General features: G+C 39.7%; 1 protein-coding gene across 4 annotated transcripts in view; it reads left to right on the forward strand.

Moving 5' to 3' along the window:
- Window positions 1-27,532, forward strand: part of LOC101475344 (cadherin-20) — a 98,097-nt gene that overhangs the window by 25,242 nt on the left and 45,323 nt on the right. For all 4 annotated transcript variants that reach the window (XM_076888318.1, XM_004551801.4, XM_076888319.1 and 1 more), the window contains one exon: window positions 8,553-8,650. The gene's annotated coding sequence lies outside the window, so the exon portion shown is untranslated. The remainder of the gene's footprint in view (window positions 1-8,552; window positions 8,651-27,532) is intronic.

Here is a 27,532-nt window from a genome sequence, read left to right on the forward strand (position 1 = left end):
CTCATAGATACCCCGTTAAGATGGTGGACATTCGTATTAAACACAAAGTAAATTTCCAACAATGAGCTCGCTGAATGTGTGAGAGATCCCTGACTTCAGACTGCTCCAAACAGCTTTTTTTAAACTCATGAATCCGTATGATCAAAGAGAAAGGACTTCCTTATTTGATCTGAAGCACATTCTATCCTCCCACCTACTAGAGCCAATGATACCATATTACACAGATTCTTAACTCAGAGAAGACACTTAACCTGTGGAAGATATATTGTGAAATATTGCGAAAAATTGAGAATTCTGCAAATCATGTTCCGAAAGGTAAACGCTGTCAATATTTGTAATGTTAATTAGACAAAGTGTGTTCGTCTCACCTCGGCCATTTTTATTGCTCCAAAATAGGATCATAAAGCACACAGGCTGGCCAATAATGTCAGTAAAACCTGTCATAAATGTTGCATGCACCTGGCAAACTGAACTGTTTGTATTGCAGTCTAGCCCAAGTTAACTGAATGCGAGCATGTGGGAATATTGGACTGTAACAGGCATTCTGAACGTGAGAAAGCAAGTCACCAGTGCTCTGAGATAATGAGCTGTTGCACATGAACCCCGCAGCCCGTGACGTCGTCCAGGTGTTGCAAGTTAATGCAACCCTTTCTTCTGTTCGCAAACATTCCTCGACTTTAAGCTTCACTTCTCTGTGAGCCTCGGTACTGTGAAAAAACACTGTAACTGTCTGACATACCTGGGCTTTTGTGTTTTTTAAAAAAACAAGAAAACCCACCATGTCTTTGCACACGAAGGATGTGAGGTGTACGTGATATTGTGCTATCTTCTTTGCTGGTACTGAATTAGGAGATGTGTCCAGTGTTAGTTAGATTTTTGGTTGAGCTGATTTAACATTAGCTTAGCTGAGCCTTATCTCAGGGCAGTGGTGTTCATAGTATTCACAGAGTAGTCTACTTTCAGATGGCACTCCTTCGTCCCATCCCATCCGCTGTTGACTTCACTAGGAAAAGAAGAAAAAAACCTCACAGTGCCAAAGTGAGATGGGTCTCACTTCTTACTTATCTTCACGCCCTCATCCAGGAACACTGACTTCATTTTATATTGCTGAGCATATTTCAGTTTTTAAATTAAATACTTTATTTTTCTGTAATTTTTGCTCATTTGAATACAGCATAGCTGCACTGATTTATTTCTATTGCTATTTCCATGTGTTCCTGTTACTATTATTTAGTAGCAGCGCATTAAGAATCAATCATGTTCACCTTACATCCCAGACAAGTCACGTCTGCTGCTTTTAGAAGTCATTGCCGACAAGGATCAGAGAACATATTGCAGCATTTAAGCACAGAGCGTTCTTTTATTCATCGGCTATCCCTTCAGCCTTGCTTCATTTCGGATGTGCTGAGAAGGGGATTGAGACCCAATATTGGCTCACCCCACCCTCCCTCTACAGTACTTACAGAAGGACAAGAGACATGGCAGGAGGTTGAGGATTGGAAGATTCAGCTGCTGTGTAGCATTAGGACTCACATTCCCAAATAGATTAGAAACAGCATCTGAGGTACACAACAGGCCTCTCAGGGATCGGAAATACCTGGCGTGAAGAGCTGCACTTCAACATTCGAGTGTGTCCGAGAGCTACAGCTGCATATGAGCCTCGTGACCTGTGGCAGATGTGGAATTGGACGTAATGAGGGATGAGAACAACTCAGTGCAGACTGGCTGATGGGCTCGGGGGGGGGGGGTCAGAGTGAAGGATAGCAACCAGAGAAGCAAACGCGTCTCTCAGAGCTCATCAAAACACCAAGTTTCGGATGAGAGATGGAGTATCCTGCTGTTTTTTAACATGGTGACTGTAGTCGTTATACGGATGAGTAGAGCGGGAGGTGGACAGAGGACTAAATGAGGAGTGAAGATGTAATCATGGTTGGACAGCTGTGGAGGATCTGAAGAGGCAGATGACTCTACAGCTGTGCTGTTACAGTACTTCAGCTTCATTTTTTTGAGGTGTGTAGCCAGAGACTGTCAACAACCTTCTCTCAGAAGCAGAGAAAAGTGGTTCTTTGCAAAGTTTAGTTAAAACCACAAAGACAAGATGGGAGCTCCTGTATGACTGGATGAAAGGTGCATGCTGTCTCAAATTGTATGAACATGTTTTGATTTTTCCTGATCCTAATGGCTTCACTGATCACTCAATTTTACACTATATACCAATTTATCAAGTTCGCGCCGAGATAGCAGTGTTATTCACGAGTAGAGATGTTCAAATTGCAGTATTGTCTTTCAGTCTTCCATGTTGTCTTCCCTGCCAGCTGCCTGCACCAGTACCAGTGAGCTCTAATTACATTACTGATAAAACTTAATGTGATGTAGAGATGTTTGAAAAGTGCTCCAACTCATTCCTGAATGTAAACACAGACAAACTAGTCAGAGTATCTCATGACAGAGACGCATGAGCAGGATTATCTGAGAATGATGCAGCAAAATGTTGTTGAGTGAGTGGTTTCTTCACTTACTGTGGATAAGTGCAGGAAACATTTTAACTTTTAATTTGTTTAACTATTTTTTTTTTCCCAAATGCTCCAAAAGGTTTCTTTTGTTTTTTGTTTTTGGTGTAAATGTAAAGTTTGCAACTATAGAAAGAAATAATAGCCATGTACTCACATTCCTTATGTTAGTAAGCTCTGTGATGATTAATATAACCAGTAGTATGAATATAACCAGAATCTACTGGTGCTAGCATGCCTACAGGCTGGACGTTTAAGCTTTAATCTGTTTGAACTTTTAGACACAGTCGTAAAGTTTGCATAAGCTTACTCGGGCAGATCGGCAAATACAAATAATGAAAATGAGGCAGACAGTAAAGTTGTAGATTTTCACAGCTGTGCTTTGACCCCACCCTATGGGGAAAAAACACCATTAAGGTGGGGTTTTGCTAGTAATACCTCATTTCATTTGATTTAAAAAAAATATTATTTTTATTCATCATATAGTGAACGACAATATTAACGTTCAGGTATTTGTGTTATATTTGTTTTATTTTAGGAGTATAACATCCGGTCCACTCCTAAACGTGTGCTGTGGTAAACCTAAATGTAATTTGCCCTTCCGGTCACATGGAAGTGGTGTTTTACGTCACCAAAAACTGAGCTTTTAAAAATGTCTTCCAAGGTGAAGAAACTCAGTCTCAGCCAACTCAGTTTCTGCTTTTAGATATGTACGAGGAAAAACAACATTTTATCTTAGAAAGTCAGATGTGCGAGTCTCTATCTACATTTGAGACAAACTGTGCCCTTGTATTGTTTGATGGCTTCTGATTGGCCAACAGCTATATGGTTGGAGTTACATAGCAAAAAGCACCTCCCATGGTGTGCTAAACAGGTACAGGCTATATGGCTGGGATTTAATGTAGACAGAGATATTTTTGAAAAGGAAAAGTGGTCAATTTTAAAACATATCCATGCACTTGTAGATTTATCTTTAGGTGCATGTAAATGAGTAAATGAGGAAGGTTGCTGCTTGTGCAGATCAGCCAGGTAACCTCAGATGAACTGAACATAAAGTTCAGAGGGTGGACAACTCAACCAAACAGGCGAAAAGAGAAATATGCAGTGGATTTCAGGCCTGAAGAGCACAGCTGAGGAGGTGAAGGGCTCCACACTGGGGTAGAGCCCAGTGGAAAGTCAAAAAAGAGAGACTGGCTGCAGGTAGACAGCGTGAAATGTTTAGAATAATTAATTTATTAAAATGAGTTCCTTAATTTGTTGGAGCCAACTGTGTGGTGAATTTTAAAGGAAGACTCTTCAATTTGTTCAAGTGAGCACTTTGATTTTTATGCCTTGTTTATTTTTGTTTCACTGAACTTAACTTTTCCATATTTTTGCTGTGTTGCTTGTTGAAACCTTTGATATGCTTTGCTTTTACACCTCTGAAACGAATCTAAAATTTGATGAAAATTAGCAACTTTAAATGGTAAATGGCCTGGTAGGTATTTAGTGCTTTTCTACTCTGATTGAGCACTAAAAGCCCTTTGTGTAAGAGCTTTAAAGCACACAATCACACTCTGATGGATGCATTTGGGCAACTTGGGGTTCAGCATCTCAGCTGAGGACACTTTGACAGGGAGACTAGAGGAGCTGGGGATCAAATAATTGACTTTCTGATTAGCAGATAACCCACGTCCTCATGAGTCACAGCAGAGATTTCCTTTCTTGAAACCTCTTTCTGCTATTGGTGCAGAAGGGAGTCAAAATGATAAGGGGGTAGTAAAACACGCTGTTGGGCTTAGGGGACATGCACAGTTTCATATCTGAAGGGTGGGACATCATAATAAAGTTTAAAAGTAAGAATTAAGATTTGAAGGGAAGCAGAAACAGGAAGTCTTTGGCACCCTATGAGCCTGCTCTGTGCCAGCTCTCACTCGCTTCAGGCTCTATTACAGCCTTGACCAACTCCTTCTGTCAGGCCAGATCCAACCATAATCCCTCTGTGGCACACTGAAGCCAGGAGCTTGGGGCTGGGAGCATGTTTAACATCTCGAGTTCTCTTATTCCACTATGGGGAAAGCCGTCTTGGCATGACTGCGCTCCAAGATCAACACAAGGTTGACGGCCATCTGGTCTACAGCGCTGCAAATCCTCAAATGGCAAATACCACCCACAGCTTGGGCTCTGTCTCCCCAACAAACACAGCAGCAGCAGTAGCAGCTCCAACAATCAGTCAGTCAGGCCGGCGGCCTCAGACCAAACGAGGGAGATTAGATCAAACAAACGCTCCCGTGTGTGGGAAGGTGGCACGTCTCTTTAAACAGAGAGGTGATTGGCTTTGTGTTCTTTTATTTATAGCAGCGTTTATCTGAGGGAGGAATAGACTCAGTGAAGGCCGCGAGGCTCAGTCATCCAAGGGGACAGGGTTTGTGAGGCAGTCAAGGCTCTCCACACCACATGGAAAGGGGCTGTGGGCACAAGGGTACTATTATCCTCCTTCGTCGACATGCCCTCTCTGGATAATCATTTCTACGAGCGCCACTATAAATCACTTTTAGTGCAATGGAAACATCTATTGTGATTGCCTGCCCTTCTATTGGCAAATGTCATCATCATAATAATACCTGGGAGGGTTGGCTTTACTGTGATTATGAGCACCATGCTGATGCGGGTAGGTGCGACACCAAATAAGTGAAGAACATCCTCAGGGGGCGGATGACTTTTATACAGCAGTGACACGCTCATGTGTTCAGTATGAAAAGTTCTGTCGAGTACAAACAGAAGGTAATCCTCAATCATCTGCTTTTACTCAGTCACTGGGATTAAGTTTTGTCACGTTGAGAACATCATTTTACTTTTATGGCTCTGTCACAGTAAATCAGCCACTTAGTGATAAGAAAAGCTTTGGGTCTTTTTAGAGGTTATGAAATAAAACACATTAAATTTTATATAAATTGTATTCAGATAAAATTTTATTATGGCTGTGGTAAGGTGTGAGTAGGGACTGATTGAACCCAAAATTTAACCTTTAACCTCCTAAGACCCGAACTCTTCCACAGCATGCATTTTTAATTTCTCTTTGATATTTGGGCTGATTGGGACCCGATAAATGTAAAAACAAAGAATTACCAGATTTTTTTTTTGCCTGATTTTTGTTCTAAGAAAAGTTAGAGGCACATATGAGGATATTCGTTTAAAATTTCGATAGAACAGTAGCAGTATAATGTCCTCATAAGTGGATATCAGGCCCCTGTAGAGCAAAATTGAGTATTTTGGTCTAAATAACCCAAAATGTGATGTTCACATATGTGGACGCCAGGTCCTAGGAGGTTAAGCGTGTAAAATGAAGCCACAGGAGATGAAAAAGAAAAGCTGCAGTTCCATTAATGTCCACATGAGGCTGTCTCTAAATTTGAGTCGATCTCCATAGACGCCAGAGTTAAACTGCCAAACTTTACAGGTAAAAAAAAATCATATTTACAGCCTGCAACAAAAAGCAAATGTGCCTATTGTGACCACTTTTATCTTTCTTAAAACGCAACAAATTATATTTTCTTGTATTTATTAATTTTTGGTGCCATTTTTGTCCGATGTCTCGACATACAGAGCTGTAGCTATCCCCCCAGGTCCTGACAGCATTTTTAATCAACAAAAAGCAGACTGCTGGATGGTTGAACTGTCAAAGCACTTTTTTAGGTTTAATTAGCAGGCATCTGTTAGTGTGCATTGCATTTGCACAGTTTATGAATAATAATAACAATAATAATTCTGGCTCCAAATAACAAACAATGGCCAAACATAACCCTAACACAATAATGTGTTCACACCAAACATGAAACAAAGGAATTCAATCCCATTAAAAATCGCATGGCACCACCACCTGAAACTGTCAAGCAGATTATATGGATTGTTCAGTCTTTTAAGTTTTCAGTGGCGAGAACAAGCTTACATAATACACATAATTGAAATACCGCAAGACACTGACATAATTAACGAGCTAACCATGCTAACGCGTTGACGCTGTGCAGCCCTCGCACGGGGCGATCCGCGTTAACTCGCTGACGGAGATTTTCTGCATTAATGCGGTTATGGCGTTAACGTCATTTTGACGAGATTAACGCTGACAGCACTAATCCCAACACTAACCGAAAGCCAAGAATTTAAGAAGAACAAAGAACCCCAACCAAAATCGGCCAGTTACCGTGGCACGGACTGCCGGTGGGATGAGGATTTCAGTCAAAAGCTGAAATCAACTACAGAAACATATTTTCAGAAGCAGTCATACAACTTTACTGGCTTTTAGTCAAGCCCTCCTCTGTTTCCCTGATCTGTCAAAGTGCAAACCTGAAAAAGACAGCAATAGCAAAGCTTGTCCTCTATTTTCAACTGTTGGTCTGACCAGGCGAAGGCTGACAAGTTTTTTCAACACAACAGGAAATGTTTAACTTGCATGAACAGTTTGCTTTACCTCACTGGAAAGACTGTAAATAATCACACCTTCATGTTTAGTGTGAACTCACCGTAGGGCTTCAAAACTAATCCAAAGCCATCTTTTGTATACATTCTTTGATTGCACCTACTCACCAGAGTCCCTTCTGCTAATGTACAGCAGCATAACTCGGACAAACCACACACAGAACATAGTGAACCAATACTTTTAATTGCAAGTATTTTTCAAGTATGATTATAATTAACACATGTTGTGTTGATTCTTATAAAATAGCATAGGAAAAAAATATTTATACTTTTATGTAAGTAGAGGATAGAATGTGAAGACTGCAATTACAGATTTGAATGTTTTAAATAAACATAGCATCTGTTTCCCAGTATGGAAGTATTGGATAGTTATGTTGCATTTTTTACATTTTGGCAATTAGTTTACCAGAAATCTAAGAGAAGATCAGTTAAACTGCATGGCAAAGAAAAATTGTCCTTAAGGCCTTGTTGCTGCTTTTTCTAGTGCTTTAACTGCATTGAATGACCTTCTGCAGGAGATAGTGTGCTCCTTTCATGGAGATAACCAGCTGTCATTAATGCCTGGATGGGAGACTCAACCCGTGCATTGGTTCATATGTGATTTATTTTTTTTTTGTTTCCTCTCTGGTCAGTGCCTCTGACCTGCACTTGCCTGTTAAATTGCTTAGAATTAGCATGTACGACAGAACTGGGACACATAAAAGCTGCTATTTGCTTAAGTCCAATGTGCCGCGTCAAACAGGCAAATCTTATGAGCTGCATGCAAAGAAAAAGAGAGAGAAATATCTAAGTTTGAAACCAGCTCCCAACAGTCTTTTGTAAACAGTATCTTCCAGGACCCTGATGTCAAACATTACCAAGCACAGAACTAACAAAAGGAGTTCTGTTGTTTGGGATCTGGGATGCATCAACTGCGTTATGTGTCAGCTACCAGTGTAGTTTCCTGCTCCCCTATCATCCTCCCCCCCAAACCCATTACACCTATCTTATCGCATTTTCCACTCCCAAAGCTTTGCAGTCACATTTTCTTTACTTGCCTTCCTAAAATTAAGGATCTTGCCTGCCTGCCAGGTTAGCTGCTCGTAGATCAATCCCCTGCCTGTTTAGTTAATTGTCGGCAATTGTGAACTGTGTGTAATTCATCCCTCGACGTAATCCATCAGCTGATCGATCGTATTGACGCACAGGAGTCTTCCTGTTTCGACGTGTGTTTATCACAGCGGTGTGGAGAACACGTGTGGAGAGAGGCTGATGGATGTTTGTCATGTTGATGAATATGAAACAAAGCACTGAAGCAAGGCATACGTTAACATGACTGTGACTTGTGCTCACTGTAATATTATCAATTAAGTTTAGTTTAATTGTTTTTTCTAGGACACTTAATCACACTGAGGCTTATATAAAATATAGATTTTTTTTTTTTATCTGCTGACTCAAAATCTTCAATCAAAATCCATGTTAGAAAAGCAATGGACAAACAAATAATTGAAAAAGTATATGCTTTCATTATTTCATATATGAAAAATATTCATATTCACTCATTCTGAATGCCTGATTGTGATTCTTTGCTGTTTTCCTTTTTTTTAGACACCCTGAAGTCACCTGAAGTCGGTTAAGGTTCACATTTCGGACGGCGCCATCTTGAGCTTGACATCTTGAAACCAGGGACACGGCAGACTCATAAGGTAAGGTCGCCACTCCTTAAAACAGCCTTCTTTATTGTCTGTGTTACTCTAAATTGAAAAATAATTTCCAAAATGCACACCGTGATGTGTTAAATAAGGACTGGAATTCATGATTGAGACCATAAATATATTTGTTTAAGTGTGAACGAATGAACATGATAACTGCCATGGTACAGTAATAAAACAGAATACTTTTAATGACGAGTATTTCCAATGCCAGCTACTAAGAGCAGCAATGTTTAAACATATAGTCAAATATTTGCGCACATCCTTAGTTAAAATTGCAACTGATGAAAAAGAGTGGTTCGTGTGCAATAGTAACCAGACCAGCATTATTTGTTGACCTAAGCTAAGAACTTGGGAAGGGATACTTTTATTTTGTGGAACAAGGAATATTATTTATCTGAAAAAAGTCACCATAACAACTGATCACTAAATGAAAATCTGTAGATACCAATTAAGGGGCTTTTTAAATAAAAATATTGTTTGTAATCAGTGATGGGAATAACAGCGTTACAAGTAACGGCGTTACTTTTTTCAGTAACGAGTAATCTAACTAATTACTATTCCTATCGTTACAACGCCGTTACAGTTACTAACAAGAAAATCCGTTACTATTTTACAACAAACAGACGGTTGAAGCTGTGTTCAGTTTACCGCATCTTATCTCAGTTGCAAGGAAGTAGCTGTAAGTAATCTGGACGCTACAGCTTTAAGCAGCTGCGTGCGCTCCCGCGGGCAGCACAACACCTGGAGCTAAGGAGGCAAAACAATGGCATGAGTGCTGCTGTTTGACTGAGGAAGAGTAAAGTAGTTGTGGTAAGCCAATCACATGACCACTTAAAGACAAAGCAACAAGGTGATATATACCAGTTTTTAAATTGTGTTGATAAGCCACGTAAAACCAGAGTCATGATAAACAATATATATGCGGCGTTTTTTCCTGAATAGTTTTGTCACGTTTACTGTCTAAGGACAGCGCAGCGAGACCTCTCTGCTTATGAGCTAAAAGACAAAAAAAAACAGGGGAAGTTTTAGGAGTGACGGCAAGAGAGAGAGAAAGACATTAGAAAAAGAGAGAGAGCAAGTTTTGAGATGTGTGATTTAGCATGTTTGGAGTGTGTAGTTAACAGTGTTGGTCAAGTTACTTGAAAAAAGTAATCAGTAACTAACTCAGTTACTAGTTAGTTCTTCAAATCAGTAACTAATTACTGATTACTCAGTAACTAATTACTGATTACTCCCCCAAAAAGTAATCCCGTTACTTTACTGATTACTTATTTTCAAAAGTAATTAATTACTTAGTTACTTAGTTACTTAGTTACTTTTTAAAAACACGATTTACAACCTGAAGAGGTGATAAAGTGATAGATCTTTCAGCCCAATTCTACTTTTTCTACATAATCCATCATACAAAATGTAATCAAATGGAAAAGTCTCTTTTTTTTAACTTGTTTTATCAGTTTTAATCTTTTAACTTTATGCATCAAGCAAAACATTTAATTATATGCAACATTCTCTGACTTGAATAAATTAGTTTAACATTTAAACCTATTTTCTACACATTCCAGCACATAAAATAAAATATTTTTTGTGTTTTCACTCACTCTTTCAAACAGATGCAAGTAAAACACAGCAGAAAATAAATAAAGTCAAAGACTCAGCGGTCCTTTTGCTCTATTTTCACCTGTAAAGCAGGAGCAGGGTAGGCGGAGGGTTACCCTGGTGCAGGTGTGCTGCGGTCAGTTGAAGAATCCGCGCGAGTGTCTCTGTGAGTTTCCCATCACGTCGTAGCTACTCGGTGCTTGCTCGGAAGTTTAGGGGTTTTTTTCGCTGTAAAAAGAAGTTTTCTTCCCACGCACGATGGACGCTAATGTTTTTGTCACTTTTTATGGAATCAAACTCAAAGTAAGGTCAGTACTTCCACACTTTAAACGCTGCACGCTCATACTCTCTCCCGCACTCGATATATTATCCATTGTTGATCTGCACACAGCTGTTGTCACGGACGTTGCACTTGCTTACGTCACTGTCATGAGACATTCTCGCAAAAAAATCACGGTTTTAGTAACGCAGTAACGCAGCGTTCCTACGGGAAAGTAACGGTAATCTAATTACTGATTTTGCAATAGTAATCCCTTACTTTACTCGTTACTTGAAAAAAGTAATCAGATTACAGTAACGCGTTACAAGTAACGCGTTACTGCCCATCTCTGGTAGTTAATGTGTTGTCTTGTGTAGTTAGTGTGTAGTGTTGTGGATAGTTTTGTGTTGTGTGTCAGAACAATGAGGCGACTGCTGTCTCCAGGTAGAAACAGGAGTGATACACCTGCTGCTGTCAGACCTGCAGGTATCAGGCTGTGATGTTCTCCTTTATAGTGGACAGAAATTATTTTTTTGGAGTGGCACAAATAATTTGTGTGGCATCTTATTGAATGCAGAACAGCTGATTGTTCTGTAAATAGTTTGAAATGGTTATTTAAAAAATCAACGTAAACATGTTTGTGGTTCTTACAGTAAAAAAATATAACTTTTCTACTCTGATTTTATGTTTTTTGTCTGATTTTAGATCAACTGTGTTAATACAGTATGTCAAAATGAAAACATGACTGTAAATTCAGACACGTTAGATTGTGCTGAAAAGAATGATACCAAACAAGGCAAAGGAAATAGTTTTTAAAGGTAAAATGTTGAGGTAAAATCAAAAGTAGTTAAAAATGGCCAATTATACCCTGGACCCCAGAGGGTTAAACGTTTTTTTAAAGTAACGCAATAGTTACTTATCAAGTAATTACTTTTAGAATCTTGTAACTCAGTTACTAACTCAGTTACTAGTTAGTTCTTCAAAAAAGTAACTATAATTAATTACTTTTTCAAAGTAACTTGCCCAATACTGTTTGTAATAACGTTGAACAAGAAATTTGAATACATCACTTTAGGTTTTGGGAAAGTGAGGACAAGCTATACAAGTTTACAACTGATACTTTAGCAGCAAGTTGATTTTAAAATTCACAACTGTAACAGCACCTGGTTTTCTTTCATGCGGAACGGGTATCGAGACAAATTTGAATTGGATGATCAAGGACAACCAAAGGCCAGTTTTTACAAGTGGTGTCACAAAGCATTTATAATGAATTCTAAGCACCTCAAATGCAGGGTCTGTTCAGTGAATGGGTTTCACAATTCTTAAGTTTAAAATGCTCACACTCTCACATGTGACAGCATCTGTTGTGCCAGTGATACACACAAGCCCACAGCAACAGCTCACGGTGTGAGCAAGGTGATGCCATGCATGCATAAAAACGGAATTGAATAGATTTCCCTGCATTTGCAGCACTGTAATAAAGTATTTATTTAGTATTTTTCTTGATTTCTTTTATTTTTTTTTTACCTTTTTTGTCACACTTGTCGCACGTTACAGCGAATAAAACAAGCTTTATATCAGACAAATAAATAAATATATATTTATAGTTTTTTTGTTCATTTCTCAATGATGATTTCATTTATTATTGAGAAAGGGGTTATCCAAACCTGGTTATAAAATGGCCAGCTTCCCCCTCCGGTTAAATCATGAATTCTTTCTAATAACCACATGTTTTTAAAAAAAAAGCTATCATATCAAAGTTTCACCCTCGAAATTCTTCCAGTTGTGACAACCCAATTATTTTCTGACATCTCATAGAAAGAGCACAAAACAGCAATTAACAGAACTAATAAATTTTGATTACTCGATAAGAAAGATGAATATTAGTTGCAAAACTAATCCAGCAGTCCTATTGTATCTTGCTAATGAAAGAAACCTGAGCTCACCTCTCTTGACAGACACACTGTGCTACAGAAAACCTGAAACTGTTCCAAAAATCATTGTGTGAGTAATGAACAGGATAAGGCCTGAGACTCGTTTTTTGATGGAGATGAATTACCGAGAATGAAAGAAAGAAGACAACGAAGGGGAAAAAACCACTACAAAAGCAGCAGAAACACCGACTGACAACCCAGACTCGGCGCTCAGATCTCAGAGTCCAAGTCTCTGACAACACTGATGGCAGTGTCTGCACTGGGTGACAGGCCCGATCCATTTGGCGCAGCGCGTGAAGACACAAACACAAGCTGTCTAAAGAGAGTAAGGTAGACTTCAATCAGCTAAAAGGTGATAAAACATAATTAATTCAATCACCCACTCAGAGGACAGGGAGGGTAGAGGAGAGAGAGAGGCTGAGAGGAAAGCAAAAACCTGGAGGGATGCATTCGCACGGGCACGTTAATGGGAAACTGCACTTACTTTCTTTCAAAGCCCTTTCTACCTATTTATCCACTACTCAATAAGGAGCTTGCATCTGATTCTGTGTGGTTTCACAATACAGCCATTAAACACACAGTCGTTCAGCAGCGCTTGTGCATGCAGATAAAAAAGAGAAGGGATCCATGTTAATATAACTCATACTTAGACACCTTTATTCATTAACAGTAACCCGGATCATGATAAATGACTAACAGAGGGGACGAGTGCATATGTATGCCTGCCTGCGTCGTCCTAAAGCTGCCCGAGAGACCATTAACACCTCGACCAGTCCAGCTTTCTGTATCAGGGTCAAGTAGGCTGCGATTAGTCCACCACAACATGCACCGCACCTCCTCGAAAAGAGCCTGAAAAACAGGTTTCAATAAAAGCAAGAGCATCAGATTCCTTCTTGTCAGCCTGGTGTGAAATATACACCAGGAAAATTAGTAGTTTGTGTGTGAAGGTAGATGACAGTGAGAGACGGAGATCAGAGAAGTGAGAGTGAATCCGTGAGGGGAAGTAGATGTTCATTTCATGAAGTATATTCCTGAGAAATGGCGTACTGGTGAAAGTCGACTCCACTTCCCCAAGGCACACCGGTCTCCCACAAGAGGAAGGTGTGAGGAAGGAGAACAATAGCTCCTCAAAGGCAGAGTCAGGTTTCAGCACAATTGCTGCCCGCAGTTATACAAGGCCGTTACATCCTGTCTCCCATGACAACCAAGCCCCAAGCTCCGGGGATTGACCTCGCCGGTCTTACCTGACCACAGCAGGTAGTCGCTACTAGAGATGAGCTGATGACACAAACAAGCTCCTATTAACAAAACATTTAGCTTTCATTAGTTTGACATTTAAAGTCCTCATACTTCCATAATTTAGCTGCCAGTGGCAGCAGTTTCTTATCAGCATGTTTTGATCCTTTGTAGGTCTCCACAAATCAATATTAATTAAATAAATATTTCATACTCACAGTGAATCAAATAACAAATGTTAAGAAAGGGCTAGTGTGCAGTTGATGAACCCAGAGAAAATTAGGCTATCAGACAGTCTCTGAATTTAACATTGAGAACAAAGTAATTTGATTCCTAAATAAAAACATTAAAGATGCAAAGGAAAACTGCTGTTACCCGTTAGCCCAGTCTAACAGCAAATCATGAAACAATCTGTTCTCGTTCAGTAAGTAATATAATATCATGTACTTTATTGTGTCCTAAGATGAATTTGTTGTGCTGTTACAGAAGTTGCTTTAACACAGAGTCAGTAAACATGGAAAGAAAAGAGAAATTTCAAAGTGCTTTAATTTTGCAAGTTCACCTGCAACAATCGAAACATGAACTGTTTGGAAAAGCGGATTTCAAAATCAGAGAACATCAGGGATAATTATCAAGGAGCACAGAGAAGGAAGACACAGCTTACCAAGGTGACCTGACAATGACTGAGACAGTGTTTAAAAAAGGTATACAAAGCACAGCTGAAGACAACGTAATGAGACGGGTGGAAGGTAAACTTAACACAAGACACAGAGAACAATAGCTACCAAAATAAAACAGAAAGTAAGACACAACTGAAACAAGATTAACTTGAGACAGGAGACACCAAAAGACAAAAATCACAGAGACTGGAACAGAATGGAACAAAAAAGGGAGCAAACTAAGTACTACCTGAAAGTCACAGTAACAGAAGTCTTAACAAGACTAGAAAATAAACCATAAAGAACCCATGAAATACAGAAGATATACAACCACGAGTGAGTAAAAACAACTCTGTTAATAGAAAACTAAATACTGACTAATTAGGACACTCATGTAGTTCTTTATGTTTGAAAAACCCACAAAAAAAGAAAACCTTAATACAAGGCCCAGGGACTAACAAAAAAGCCTCTGTAAGAGCACAAAACGAATTCAAGGAGGCAAAATACCGCACATGTATTGTCACATGGACACAAAAAGCATGCGCTACAATACAATACAAAGTTTTATATGGGTAATGTTTTGTCTAGAAAACTAGTATTATGTGTTACATCCTACAGAGAAACAAGATCTACAAGAAGATTGGGAAAAATACAAGCCGCATAATCCAGACACAAAAATACTCGACTTTCAGAAACGGTGTATTTATAATCTGCTGCTCTTTAGAGCTGATGACTCAGTCTGTTGGCTCAGTTCTAAGGACTTTGAAAATATTTGTCTCTGTCCAATGCCCCTAACTGTCTGCTGCAGCTTTATAAAAGCATAATTAACCTTGTTAGCCATGTCCAAAACCTACAAGCTTACACGAAATCTGCTATTCTGTCTTGTTAAAGTACTAGCAAATGGCACAGATAACCACCTGAATCCACCTTGCCACCTTCAATTTGCAGATGTGGGACTAAAAAGAACATAGAAGTGCTCACGTTGGCATTGTAAATCGTAACAGCTGTGAACTTACTAAATCAATAGTTCATTTGTATTCGCGCACACGTGTTAGCATAAGAGAACTGAGTTCACTTGTTACAGTGTGGTTATCTGTATTTTGGGGTTTTTTTTGTGAAAGCAAATTTTCCTCTGGGATTGTAGATGTTGTCTTTGATATGAGAGCAATTAGATGAAAAAGAAAAATTGAATAAAAATTGAATTGGGTCTTGTGTGGATTGATTTTATGTCACTGATGATTAAATCTTAATATCTAGCGGACTCGTAGATCATTTTAAACTCACTTGACGCAGATTAATGGTGAGGCTTGTTTGATTTTTCTTTTTTTTTGGTGCGACTGAAATAACATGTAAACTGACATCCACTAGATTTACTTTCGACCTGATGGCAGATTACAGCATCGCAGTCCAATGTAACGTAGCTGGCATACAGGACGGCACGCTATAATCCCGTTACAAGCTGGTTTGTTGTTGTTTGTATAAACCCCTTATAATCTTAATATCTGCCGGTCCTGCCATCATAATAAATAGCTCCTATCAAACTGTATCACTTTCTAAAGCTGCTTTGTCTGTTATGAGAATTTTGAAGCCGTAATAAATGGAGATAAGGCGGGCCACATGACAAAAATCCCCATAAATTTGTTTTAGGGACAATTTATATAATGATATGGATGGTTTCCAAAGACGACACACAGCTTTTGTTTCCTTTTGTGCGCCAGTGGATAATGTCGCTCATCAAGAAAAAGACCTGTAAGAAAAGCGAGGAAGCATTATAGTTAAAAAGAGACACAAACAATGAGACAGAGAGCAGAAGGGAAACACAGAGCAGCTTCTGTCTCAATGTGGATAATTACATTTCTACCTTTCTCTGGCAGTTGCATAGCCTTAATGCTCGTAATTAATTTCATTATTTTTGGCCCTGGCTGTTGAGTGCAGATTAGTTCTCTCTGAGTTGTGGGGATAAACACACAGTAATTGCTTATTACTCTCAGAGCCCACATTAGATTATACTAAAGCCAATGAATTAGAAAATATCCAATCACCTTTAGCTAAAATTCAAAACCCGCTTCTGTTATTGCCGGCGCTTGTTTTCATTTGTCCAATACATCCTTCACTGTGTGTGGATCAACCTGTAACGATGCTCCAGGCCCAGATACTCTGAATTACTTCTGTATTTGTTCTTTTAATGTCATCTTTTCCTGGCTTTCCCAAATTTACTGCAAGATTACTCACTTAGAGACTTTCTGCATAGGTCTATATGAGCAAGAATATAGTAGAAATACAGGTTTTGATGGTTTTTTGAAACACTGTTCTCTCGTATAGAGCAGCAGTGTTGGCAAAGATGAAAAGCCTTACTCAAAGTGGACCTCCGTGGTTGTTGCTTATCAGCAGCTCCCAACTGAGATTTTACCAGCTGGACTCGAATTGAGTGCCTACTGCTTTTAATAGTGGCTCCCTGGCATTTGTTTAATATTCACCGGGCTTGTAAAATAAGTTACTCTGTGTTTGTCACTAATTCTTCAGAGAAAACTTTAGGAGGTATTAATAGTGTGAGAGCCAGAGAAGCTTTTTTTTAATCATCCGACTAATTAATTCTCACCAAAGTTCTCGTTAAGTTAAAAATGAATTTATGATTAACCACTTTACACCCACACATCTGTTTTCACTTATGTTGTTTTCCCTTATGTTGCTCTTCCCTGATTAGATCTCACAACTTCAGCATTCCTGTGAGTTTTCTTACACTTCAGAGCAAAACTGGTGGGACTGACAGGGCCATCGGAGCTGTTATTTGTTAATGAAAAGCAAGAGGTGATGGAGATCCTCCAGATCCTCCACTGGTATCCACCGGAGCCAGGTTGAAACCCATGTTGGTGCCATTCCTTTGGACATTCAGAGCCTGGACATGCCACCTGAAAATCCCACCTGGGCTAGCACGTGCAACTTTACACAATGCTATAACAATATGTATTAACAATTAAAAACATGTGGCCCAGCAAGCCATATATTATTATCATTACCTCCTTTATTTAAACAAGTACTCTCATTGTGATCGAGAACTTAAAAGACACCTATACAAATACACATATACAAAAATTGAGACAAACAGCTACATAACAAAAGGACACATATACACAAATGTTTGAATAGCTGCAGATGAACTAATGCAACCTTTAAAATGTTCCAGTGAAGTCAAAGAATACAGCATCACAGCTGTTTCATTTATAGGCAGCACGTTATTTAAATCCAGTTTTTCCCATTTCAGTATGAACAAGAGGTACAGCTAATGTTAAAATGTCCTACAAACTGACATAGTAAGTACTGTATTTAAATTCAAGCAAGGAGTGGAGGTAAGCAGGGAATCTTTGCAGCGAAGGCTTGAAAATAAGCATCATACAATGCTGCTCTTTTCAAGTTACCAGGCGGAACCATCTTTCTTATTCATATAAGATGCAAAGGTGACTAAGAAAAGAATCGCCAGTGATGAATCGTAACGCACTGTGATGCACAGAATCAAACGGCTTCAAGGTGGATATAGAAGCACGAATATAAACAATATCACCATAATCAAGTGCAGACTAAATCGTGGCTTGTACAATGATCTTACGACTAGTGAATGACAAACAGGATTGGGTTCTACATAAAAATCCAGTCTTCATCTTTAGTTTTCTTGAGATTACGCCCACACATGAACAAAGATCAGGCAGCTACGTCATTAACATTATGACACTTTTATTCTAAACTACTGCGTAATCCAAAAGCACATAGTTCTTCTTATAAAAAACAAAAAGACTTAGTTTTGAACATTTTTACCGTCACTACTGCTCACTCTCCTTTTCACTCTCCTAAGAGCCCTAGCTGATATTCCTGGCACTTCCCTCCCTCTTGGTGCGTAGTGGGGAATATTTCATAATTTTATTTTTGTTTTTCTATTTATACACAACTTTTGAAGAAAGTACTTTTTGCATAATTGTTTAAATTAGGTTTTAGACACTCTAAAGCTTTAAGTACTATATTTTTTTTTTAAGTATATTTTTGGGGGCTTTTTGCCTTTTTTTTTGATAGCGCAGCAGTGACTAGATCAGAAAGCGGGGAGAAAGAGGGAAGACAGCACAGGGCCTTGGGTTTGAGATTAACCCAGGCTGGTGGATATTTTCCAGGGAAGGTTTGCTGTGGTTCAACCTCAGCCAATGACAAGCTGTTGGTAGTTTCGAAAGAATCAGATCACAATAGAAGCAACTGGAGGGTGCCTGAGCTCCCCCTTAGAGACAAGGTGACAAGTTTGGTTGTTCAGTAAGATAAAGTCACAACTTTTAAACATTAAAAACACCAAGTTGACGTAACTTACTTATTGCCTCCTAAGTGAGGTGTTTTGAGGAGGTCTCAAAGAGACCTCAAGATTATGCCTCTACAGCTGGAACACCTAAGTGTCCTCCCACAAGAGCTGCTGGAGCTGGCTAGGGAGAAGGAAGTCTGGGTATCTTTGCTTGAATTGCCGGCCTCATGACATGACAAAAATGGAGGGATGTTGCCAGTCAATAACAAACTTTGCTTAAAGCTACGTGTTCTGCAGAAAGCTTTATAGCTCTATAGTGCAAAAAGTGGACGTGGAATAAAATACACAAATGAAGCATGAGTAATTATATCGGTGATGCAAACACGGTTAAACACAGAAATGGAAGGATAAAAGTGATGTGAAGCAACTAAAACCACTGGAGTTAAATACAGGTGTAGGGATCCAAAGTTAAAATTTATCCATAGGAACAAAAGCTAGTAGCAATCCAAAGCAACTCTTTTCTAAATTTCAAAAAGTATCTTAAAATATAACTTTGCAGTCACTGGTGTGGCAACACTTGGACATATCTCTGACTCAGAGCTCAATATGTGGTTACAGAAATGTGCTTATCTGTCACGAGCAGGAGAAAATCTACCTGAGAAGCACATCAGAGCACAGGCTGTTATGAATGGGTCATAACTCCTGTAACAAGATCTCTGCAGAGAAACCTTGTGTTCCATCAGGCAGGGTGAGAGTTTGACGGGGACTGAGGACAGGACTTCTGACAGTGCTTCTTTTGATGAAGCCAGTTTTCAGTGTGACTCAGTGAAAAGCCAACATAACGAGATCTAGTAGTTAGGAGGGTAGGTGAGACAGACACCCAATGGAAAAGAGAGGAAAGATGAATCACTGTGGCAACAGAAAAAAATGGTGCTTCAAAGAATATTCACGCGCCTGCTCTCGAGGTCCTCATTTCTGCATCGTCGTGCTTTGTTTGTTCACTTAGGAGCTACTCCCCAGAGATTTTTTTTCCCTGCTCAAGGGTTCTTCAGGGGACTAGAGCAAGATTTTAATGATAGAGGGTGTCCTGTGGTGTGTGCTTGTTAATCTGATGTTGTCTTATGATGATGTGCTGATGACCACAGTTCTAGTCACAACCCTAAAAGGATATTCTGATAGCATAGGTCTAGGTTTAGGATAATCATAGATGGTGACTTAGGTTAAAGTCCAGTTTACTTCACCCTGTTTATTTCCCATTATTGAGTTGACTGTGAACACCTGCAGACATATAAGACCAATTCAAGATGGTTTACCAGCAGCTTATAAACTTTCATGAACAGCCTTTTCTTTCTTAATTCTCTTTTTATAGAGACATTTTCTCCCACGTTCTGTCTTTTAGAGAAAAAGGATTTATAATAACTGGGAATTGCAGTGAGACCAGGTGTACCCTGTCTATCATCTATAAGTTTATAGTGGCATAAAATACAGATGCTATTTATTATTTAAATACTCAAAATCAAGGAGTGGACAGCTGAGGACAAACACGGCGGTTCTGTGAGTTGTCTGTCTACCCAACACCTGACAAGGAGCCACAGTTAGCTTTTATCAGTAAGCAGCTGGACTGTCCTTGAGGTCTTTTGTGGAGACAAAACAGAAGGCACCAAAACAGTCAGGTCATCATGCTTCACGCAGGTTCCACAAGGACTGAGATGTCAACTCCACCTCCCGAAAAATCTAATCTAACTTTGTACTCTCCATCACCTTTGTGAAAAAAGTAAGTCGTAAGTTAGTAACTAGAAGGCAAACTGTTTATGGTCGATCCATATGCATACAATTACACAGTGACCAAAAAAATCAATAAGCACAAGCAGTAATATATGGAAACATAGAAGGCAAACAGATTATCTGACAACTGATGAGGGAAGACGTAAGACTATTTAGAGACAGAGCTGATGAGACATAGGGCAAACCACAGAGTACTTCAGTTGAAGACAACTGGACTTGGAAGTCTTTCTTTCTTCTCCAGAACTGAAGGAACCTTTTATGGGATTGCTCCCATGGAAACAAACCAGCTACTTTAGTATTGGAACTGCCAACATGATTCAGAGACTACTCTCCAACTGGTCAAGGAATATACATTTCTCTGAAGAAATGTGTGTGACGGGTTTCTATAATTTACTACAAAAAACATGACTGAAATTGCACTTGAAAAAAGGGGATTAAATATGTAGCTAAAGTTCTTGGTTTCCTCTAGATTATTAGGGAGAAGTCTAATCTCAGTTCATTTTGAGTTGTATGGAGTTTTAAAGGTTTAAAGTTTGCAAGGTTTTGCATCAGCCACAATACAAAGCAGATAAATGTATTTTTAAAAGGTGCTCATTAGTTAGTTATAGCATCTAGCATGGCTGCATTAATCTGCTACAAGGCCCCAGGGGCAAAGACGAGGTGCTGGTTCTCTCATTAACTGCCCATTACTCCCACTCCGTGCGCAATGTTTTTCAGTAATGGAATACCCCCTGACCCAAGGTTGATGGTCTCTAAACTTGATTTTTGACACGGAGATCTGCTTAAATATGTCAGCTGATACTGCACTTTAAACCTGAAAGTTGATCTTACAGCACAGGTGAACACGTCGGCTAATAGTGGGTTGATTACATATCAAGCGCAGAATGGGCCCCATTATCGTTCATTCGTAAGGAGTCGTGTTTGAGTCCAACATTCACTCTTCTTTTATCACTATCAGATTATAGAACTCCTAAGGGGGATATCTCTCTCTTTAGCTGATAAATGCTCAAATATCTTCAATCTGTTTGGATGCAAGTTTGCTAGCAGTCACTTTAGCAATAGGCATAGTTGTTGAATCTCACTGATGTGACCTTATTAGTAGTTTTTCATTTACAAAAATGAACTGGGAAAGTCTCATACTCCTGGTTTCTTCTTTAATGTTTGTGTTATTCCATATCTTTGTTACTTTCTTCTTCTTCTTTCTTTGCACTTCTGGGTTTTTTTTGTTTTGTTTTGTTTTTTTACTTTTTCAACTTTTTGTCCATCTCCTGTGACTTGACTTGTTTTCTTTGGGTGCAGTTGAATGCTCGGTTTTGCTTAGGAAGAGTTAGTGAAGTTATCATGGATTTTTGAGTTTCAGTATCCAGCCATAATCACAACTGTATGATATCTAAAAGAAGACTTATTTGGCTTTTGGAATATGTTCTGCAAAGTCTTGGCACACAGGATACCAATGATTGACATATGACCTGGTAGTAATTATATTAGAGGGTTACCAACCCAAGTTAGTCTGGAATGAACGATCAGCTTCAAAGCTCTGAGTGTAGATGCAGAGCGAGACCACATTTTCTTATGTATGTAACCCAAACAAATTAAACAAAAGAGATTTTTTGGAGCAAGTAGAAGTTAAAGTTGAGAGAGAATTGGGTACTTACAAATGGAGGGAGTTTTTTCTTCTTTCCCCATTGTTGCCTTTCCCACTGTTTGTACCCCCGTGCTCATAGGGGCTCATATGATTGTTGAGGTTTCCTCTGTATTTTGTCGGGTCTTTACCTGACAATATAAAGTCCCTTAAGGCACATGTTGTTGTGATTTGGTGCTATATAAATAAAATTTAATTGAAAATTGAATTACAAATAAGCAAGATAATTTCCACTGTTAGCTCCAGCCGATTTTCTTTGTTGGCAGGCTGACCTGTGCTGTTTCTGCTGCTGCTGCTCTGGGGTTTACTAATCCTTGTGGATTCTACAATATATATACTGCATGATGTATGCAGGTGTTACATGAGCAATCACATCTAGTTTCCAGCCCCTGCAGTTCCCAGTAAAAACTAGTATAAAGGTGGACCTTGGCAAGCGTTACTAAAGAACATTGCCAACTTAAATTCAAATTAATGTCCCCTAACAGAGCCCTTCCAGAAGCTACTCTTGTTACTCAGCACCCATACTAAAATGCATTTAAAGCACTAAATTAACTTGCTTTCAGCGGGACATAAAATCTGCATGTGCAGGCCTATCTAGTCAAATCTGATATAAAACGCTTAAAAGTTTGCTGCGAATTAAAGTAACCCCGACCCCTATTAACCTTTAGTTCTCCTTGGAAAATACAGCAACTGTGTCTTTGTTGTGTGCTGAGCTAGCTAGATTCTGAGGTTCTGTGACCACAACTTTCGTTATATTTGCGTCTGCTGACACATGACAGGGATGAGAAGTTAAAAAATGATGTGCAGAGTGTGCAGGTAGGGCCTGGGGTGACATTATTTCCTCCATGGCTCGCTTGACAATGTTTTGTATTAAACTGTCTATCAGATTTAATTACTCATTAACTGAAGGTGATGTTCTGGATCGCTGCAGTCCACTTTAAACCCTCAATCCAGATACAAATACTTGTACAGAATGCATGGAGGCATGTTTAAAAGCCAGACTAAATTTCTTCTGAAGGACTGGAGGAGTTCTGGGCGGCAGCAGCCTGGCCCTGCCACTAAAGGTAATAGGGTCAGACAGCTGCATATTAGCCGCGGATCATCTGCTTTGACACAGCCTTGGATCTAACTGGCGGCAGCAACCCAGATCCCATACCTGTCCCAGCAGGCATATCCCAGAACTCGCTGCATATACAGGGGACTCAGTTGCATGCCTTTTCCTCCCCAGCTTCCCAGGTACACTTCACGCCTCGTGGATTCTCCGTGCGGGCCTCATCTTCGAAGACATCCACACTCTCTTCTTGCGAAGGTTGGCAGATACATGCAAAATGCACCGAAGCAGATGAGTTGCAGAATGTGCTTGCTCTGATATACAGCACCTTCTCTCCAACCACGTGTTTTGTTAGAGGTCCATAAGTCCCGAGGAGATGGGAGGTCTGGCCATTTATTTCACAGACACTAGAGCAGATCAGACTGAGAGAGCTCCCTCTCCCCACGGCCCCTCATTTGAACAAGACAAACACAAAGCCTGTAATTAAAGATGTAACAAAAGCTCTGTCAATTGTTTTTCCTCTCATCTCCGCTGGCGTGTCGCCTTGCATTACGGCACAAAGCTTAGTCTGGCGTGCTTCGGGACTGAAGGCTGCTACGCAAGGTTCAGCTGTCCTCATATCCACTTGACTTAAAAAAAATAGCCCAGTGCCCCTTTGAAACAAGAAACACACATTCATTTGTGTTCTTCTTTTGTTTTAAGCTTCATAATATCAGGGATGGAGATAATGAAATCCTTTGGAGCTCACAGTGATTTATATTGCATGACTGAGCAGTTTGGGATTTGTTGTCTCGCTCAAGGACACTTTGAAAGCACGCATGGTTGTTGATGGACGTATGCTGGCTGTAGAGGGAATTGAACCTATGAGCAAACTTGAGTTTGTTTTTCTGCTTAAAATATTTCTTGACGACAGAGCTGCTCTGAAAGCAGAGATAATCTAATTGATTACTGGACAGAGTCGAAGATCTGCAGTGGTTGTTGAAGTAACAAAAGATACAAAGGGGACAACAAAGACACAATAACTTGCATGTTTCGTAGGAGACCACTTGGCTTTGATGGAAGGTGCATCATCTCTTACTGTCACTGTCTGTCAAAGGTGTTCATTTGCAATTGGATTTGGAAGGATAGTGTTACTGAACTCCTATAAATCATCTTCACAAAGCACTTATTAAATTAGGATAAAATTCAATGCACTATCCATTGCCAGCTCACATCTCTTACAACATATTAGACAATTCTGAACACCAAATAAATTAAAAACCTAACTACTTCTGTCCTTTTACTCCTGGAACTACACCTGCATGTAATTTCATTGTCACTGCAGCAAGGTGAAAACACTGGAATTCAGCATAGATTCAACTTTTATTTGCAGAATGTGCAACAGAAAATTACGTTTAATAAGTCCAGTGCATCAGAGTCCAATAAGGGAATTCAAACGCCACAAAGGAATTTGACCAGGAGCAGACGTTGTGACAAAGACAGCACTACATAAACACTGACGATGAACTGGGGATTACACACAGAACAAGACAAAACCTTGTGGTGAAGTCAGCTAGGAAGCAATCTTTTAAAGTAGGATATAACAAGTGTTGTAACTACCCTAGAAAACAAAGGAGTGAAAGAAACCCAAGATAAACTCTTAGGACAGGGTCTTTGATTGATTGATTGATAATACTTTATTCATCCTGAGGGAAATTGGGTTAAGGCTGCCAGCCTTGCCAGCGCCATCTTACCCTTCCGACCATACATACATTACACAAACATCACATGGGGAAGACAGGTCAGAGAGGTATAACAATGGAAAATGCACAACACGAGGAAAGACGGGGAGAAAAAAGAACTCCCCCCAGACTCAGCTCCAACAGGGGGATCAGTTTGAGAACAGAAAAAAACACTTCAGCACATGAATCATCACATCTCACAACATAGAAGACATAAGCTTCGAAGGCATTTGGAGGGGATGGGGGAGTGAGTTTAGGTCTGTGTCAGTGTACATACATATGTGTGTGTGTGTGTGTTTTGTGTTCAACCGAGAGAAAGTGTCCCTTCACCCGGTTAAGCACAAGTCAACAATCTTCGATCAACGCGGATGGCCTTGAAGGAGGAACAAAGAGTTCTGACAACAATCCTGTTATCATGGAGAATTTTGTTGTTCCAGCCAGCTTCGACCTTGGCAGGCCTTCAGCTGGTGCCAGTGGGATAGCCGCATGAGTGAAGATGGTGAATGTTTGGGTTTAGTGCGAACAACTGCATCCAATTTTTCCAGTTGGACTAATGTCCATCACTGGTCACCAAGTCTCTCAATTCCCGTTGTTCTTCTCCAAGATCTTATCCATATTGCTTTCAAAACACAGTCTGAGTACTCACAGCCCTGCCAATCGTCTATCATGTCAGCCAGCCTTATGAGATTTTGAACAGCTGTAGCCGCTTCTTGTTCTAAGCCAGGTCCGAGCCAGCTCCAGTCAACCAGAACTCTGTTATCGTGGTTCCGAAATGGTAGATGTCGTTCAATGTCTTCCATCGAGAGTGTCGCCAGACACACGACGCAACCGAGCATCGAGTACCCGGCAGCAAACGTCTCCACAGGACAATCGGGCTCTCCCAAGCCCAGGAGGGTGTCAATTCCGTTATGAGACCAGTTGATCAAATCCATAATTCTTCTTTAGGTTTTAGAGAACAAGACTGAGAAACTCTTTGAGGGTTAGAGAATAAGCGAGACTATACAAAAGACATGAGAAGCCAAGCAAGATAAAGATAAGGGAGAGGGAGATGGAGAAAAGTGCGACCGCCTCCATCAAGAGCCAAGAGAGAAAAAAGTAATCTTTGTAATCTTTATACTGCAGAAAAAACTGTCTAGACTAGAGCATGTCATTATAGCAAACCTACAGCTCACTAAAGGGTCAAAGTTCTCACTGCCAGAGTTTAGGTTTGTCATCACCCTTACCTTCTGCCCACTGTCTATCCTCTTTACTATCCTAAAATCCCCAAATAATTCTAAAAAAAAAAGCATCTCTATGAATGAATATCTGCATATATGGTGGAATCAAAGGGAAATGGCCAAGAATTTCAGTTCCCTAAGTTTTCTGATTCCACTTGTAGTCTTTCAATTTGCATTCTTGCAAAAAGAAAAGTGTATTATGAGTGTGAATGTTTTCACCAGAAGCAAATCTCAAAACCACTTGTGTCATCTGATAGTAATTTAGGTTTTTATTAGCTCTTTCATATTTATCTCCATTACTAAGCAAACAGGACGTCTAGAACCTAGATGCCCTGAAAAACGCCGCTGCTGCCATGAGTAGGCAGACTAGCTGATGGGCTTCCTGACTGCTTGATTATAAACACAGATGAGTTTTGGAGTTCTTTGAGATTAGATTCGATTGATGCTCCACTGCAGAATAAAGTGCAAAACTTTGATGTGCTTTCTGTGATGCATTTTCTTGATCTGTTTATAGGTAATGAAATTTACCATTACTGAAATAGGTTTAGGAGATGGTTCATGCACTGGGTCACTTTTCCAATGAACTTTAAAGTCCCCTGACACGATTCTGCTCCTAATAGGCCATGTCACACTGACTCCCTGACTTCAGCATCTCTACTAAATTCGAAGATGTCAATTTGGTGAATGTGGAGGTATCATATTATCCCATTTTGTGCACGGGGGATGAATTCTGGATTAATTTTCCTACAGATAATGCCAAGATCAGTCCCAGAAGTGTCACGTTTAAAAAAACTCATTCATGGCAGCAGCCAAAGTGATGGCAATTAATTCTGACTTTAGGAGCGTAGGCCTGGTTTCTTCCACGTTCGTCAATACCAAATGTTTCCACATCTCAGGATAGTTTTTGTCAGCTCCGTAAATGAGGTATTAAAATTCTTCTTTGCTTTCCGTGGCTGTCTATCCAGCACAAAAAAGACTGTTCTTTAGAAATAACTGATGGTGACGTCTCAGCTACGCCTCCAGATTCAGCAGCCCAGATTCCTACTTCGGTGTAGAGCTGAGCACAGCAGTAGAGTCATTAGAAGAGTCAGAGAGAGATGATTTCAGATCAGTCTGTCACCAACCTCTGGGCTGTCAACCGGGCATGGAGTTAATGGGAACATTATTAAATCAGCTAGAAAAACAGGTGCCAGATTTTTCCACAAATCAAGCAGCACTTCAAACCTTTGTTTTCCTGTGCTCCTTCACTTTTGCCTGTTCACTCCATTTCCATTTTCTCTTTGTAAGAATCAGTGTAACTATACAGTAAATTCATTATTCAGTATGCACTAGACGAAAACCTTTTACTACAACTTGAAACAGACTGCCAAAAACATATTAATTTGTCTTGAAAACACTGAAATAGAAAGAAACTGGCAGCTTTCTTGCCAGTTCAGTTCATTAGTTATTTATATGGCACCAATTCACAACAATAGTCAAGTCAGGGCTTTTTAAAGGGTA

The sequence above is a fragment of the Maylandia zebra genome, linkage group LG9, assembly GCF_041146795.1.
Source record: "Maylandia zebra isolate NMK-2024a linkage group LG9, Mzebra_GT3a, whole genome shotgun sequence".
In the NCBI taxonomy this organism is placed as follows: Eukaryota; Metazoa; Chordata; class Actinopteri; order Cichliformes; family Cichlidae; genus Maylandia; species Maylandia zebra.